Source organism: Mandrillus leucophaeus, unplaced genomic scaffold (genome assembly GCF_000951045.1).
Source record: "Mandrillus leucophaeus isolate KB7577 unplaced genomic scaffold, Mleu.le_1.0 Scaffold954, whole genome shotgun sequence".
Taxonomy (NCBI): domain Eukaryota; kingdom Metazoa; phylum Chordata; class Mammalia; order Primates; family Cercopithecidae; genus Mandrillus; species Mandrillus leucophaeus.
The window spans coordinates 43,387-46,537 of record NW_012110408.1 but is presented as its reverse complement, the minus strand read 5'-3'; the positions used below and the strand labels follow the sequence as shown (position 1 = coordinate 46,537).

Here is a 3,151-nt window from a genome sequence, read left to right as displayed (position 1 = left end):
GCCCAGCTAATTTTTGTATTTTTAGTAGAGACGGGGTTTCACCATGTTGGCCAGCATAGTCTCAATCTCTTGACCTTACGAGCCACCCGCCTGGGCCTCCCAAAGTGCTGTGATTATGGGCGTGAGCCACCGTGCCCAGCCATGCCTTTTTTTTTTTTTAAACTATCAATTCTTACTTCCTGTTTTCTCAAGAATTAAATTTGTTTACTTTAGGTTCTTGCTCAGAATTCTGGTTCTGACCTTCAGGAAACATTAGTTAAAATTTAAGCAGAACATTCAGAATCAGTTCAGCTCGTGGGTGTGAACTTGAACACAGGTAAGAGAATGCAACTTTTTGTAGAGGGAAAACTAGATGTAATACATGAGAGTTGAAGCCGGGAAAGATTAAAAATGGGGACCAGAAAAAAATCTTTTGCTTTGCAATTTGACACCAGTACTATTAGGGAACTCTAGGTTCTAAAAATGGGATAAAATAGGATATTAATAAAAAATGGAGTGATTAGATATAATAAGGGAGTAGACTGAGTAATTTTGGGATAATTTTGTTGGAGATGTTGAGTGGTGGTAGATGGTTCAGATTACTGTTGAAGGATTTTCATATTGCATTTGCCTTACTCAGTGGGTTTTTTTTGGTTTGTTTTTTGTTTTTTTCTTTTTGAGACGGAGTCTTGCTGTATCCCCCAGGCTGGAGTGCAGTGGCGCGATCTCGGCTCACTTGCAAGTGCCGCCTTCCAGGTTCATGCCATTCTCCTGCCTTAGCCTCCCGAGTAGCTGGGACTACAGGCGCCCGCCACCACACCCGGCTAATTTTTTGTATTTTTAGTTGAGATGGGGTTTCACCGTGTTAGCCAGGATGGTCTCGATCTCCTGACCTCATGATCTGCCCGCCTCGGCCTCCCAAAGTGCTGGGATTACAGCTGTGAGCCACCGCGCCTGGCCACCTTACTCAGTTTTTAATCAAGTACTATGATAAGAAAATAGATTGGGTGATTATATTCATGGGTGAAAAACAGCTAAAGATAGCAAACAGTGCCAGAAAAGGGGATCTAGAAATCTAATGAAATGGTGACAGCCCTGATCTTAGACCCCTGTAACAAAACAACACAAATTAAGTACAAAGTAGAAGACAGATAACAGGTACATCCATGCAGTATGTGCAAGACCTATTGTTGTCAACATTATTATTTAATAAAAAAGGTTTCTGGAATGAGGGAAATGATCAGTCCATTTTAGCCAGATTATAGTCGCAGTACTATACTTTACTGTGGGTAAACAGAAATGTATCCAGAAGAGAGGGATGTTCAGGTCTTCTAAGTGGAAGTCAGACACTCCTCAAATATTGTGGACAGGGTTCATGGTTCAGAGTAGAAAACTGGGCTAACAGAGAAGCTTTGAATTCTCATAGTTAATACTGGCGGAAATGAGTCATCAGTGATAAGCAAAGCCACACACAATCACACAATATTGTTGGTTCTTACTGACTGACCTTATTTAAGGTTTGGTTGCCTTCTAGGTGAGCCAGTGGTAGCAGCAGAAGTAGGCGTTACGGGATAACGATTGTGTAAAGAAACAGCTTCATCACTCTTGGTAAGTTTGGGAAACTGAAAACTAAACTGTTAGAGAATCATCATACTCTTTTCATTTGGTGTGTCCTGTTTAGTTGCTCCTTTTTCCCCATGAACAATGTAATCAGCTGAAAGTATGGAAACCAAACTAACCCTCTGATGTGTAGAGGGGAAGGGGGAAATTTAATTGGATGTAATGTGTGCAGCTTAGTTGGAAGTGGGAAGTTGAGTCGAATCCGGGCTTTTAATCATCTGAGCCATCTAATTTTTGTCCCCCTTTCAGCACTGTGATTGCCACCAACATTCTCTTGGTTGATAAGATCATGTGAGCCTGGAATGCCTTCTCTGAAAGGTTGAATTGAAGCTTCCTCTCTGAGTCTTGAAGATTCTGCAAAGTGATCCTGAGGAATACAGCTGTGGAGTTTCTGTCCAAGCTTCAAATGAGTTTCAAAGGAATTTTCCCATATGAGAAAAGGAGAGAACACTGGCATCTGTTGAAATTCGGAAGTTCTGAGATTATAATTACAGTATTTTTTTAAAAATTGCACTGAAGTGTACATACATAAAGCAGGTCTTTCACCCAGTGAACAGGATGTTTTGCTTTAGCAGCAGTGACATAAAATTCCACGTTAGATAAGCATATATTACCTACATTATTAAATATTTCTTGAAAAGCAGATTTTAATAGTTTAATTTTATGTGGACGTATGTTAAATTATTCAACAGTACCCTATTGTTAAGCATTTGGTTTTAAATTTTTTATGCTAATATAAAGCTTAAGTAATTTAAAATTTTGAGAGCATCCCTGTTAGTGTAAATTTCTGAGTAAATTCATTGGATCAGTTGGACTTTTCATGCTTTTGAAATAGCCTTGCTAAAATGCTCCCCCTACAAAGTTAAGCTGTAGGAAATGGGAAGAGGAGTAAACTAGAGGCAAGGGAGTTGAGAGAGCTGGAAGGTGTGGTGACTAAGGGCTACAGTTATGGGGTTAAATTTGAGATTTGTAGGCTAACTGTATTTTCAAGTTTCTGAACTTATGCAAGATATTCATCCCAAAGCCTCTAGCGTCGTATTTTTCTCACCCAAATAACTACGTTTCCACAATATTATTTATATAGTTGTTGATCTGTCTCTGCAGTCCTTGAAGGTGATATTGATGTTACTAGGCTGTGTGTTTTGGGGGCTCAGCAGTGGCCTGAAGTGAGTGTGCAATAAATGTCAAGTTGAAACTTCCTTTGTGGTCTTGCAATGGTATGATGCACAAATGCAATTTTAAAGGTAGTGTAAACTGTCCAAAGGTTTAAAAAGTAGTGAAGGGGCCTCTAGGGACCCTCAACGTGCTTTTCCTTAATTCCCTGGGCGGCCCTGCAGGTGGTGTGGCCAGTCCTACCCCTTGCCTCCATCAGTTATCCCCTGCTGAATTGTTGGGTGAAGGGCGTGTGGTGGAGCAGCATGCGCATGTGTGCAGGGGGTGACTGCCACCCTGGTGCCTGAGGGCAGATGAGCAGCAGGGCCATCGGTGTGCGTGGCATGGTGCGCCATTCCTGATGCCAGCATGGGTTGTTCATCACCGCTGCTGTCCTTGC

At 41.4% G+C, this 3,151-nt stretch overlaps 1 pseudogene; it reads left to right on the top strand.

Annotated features, from left to right (window-relative positions):
• Positions 1 to 1,922, top strand: part of LOC105532379 — a 12,955-nt pseudogene extending 11,033 nt beyond the window's left edge.
• Positions 1,923 to 3,151: the final 1,229 nt, after the last annotated feature.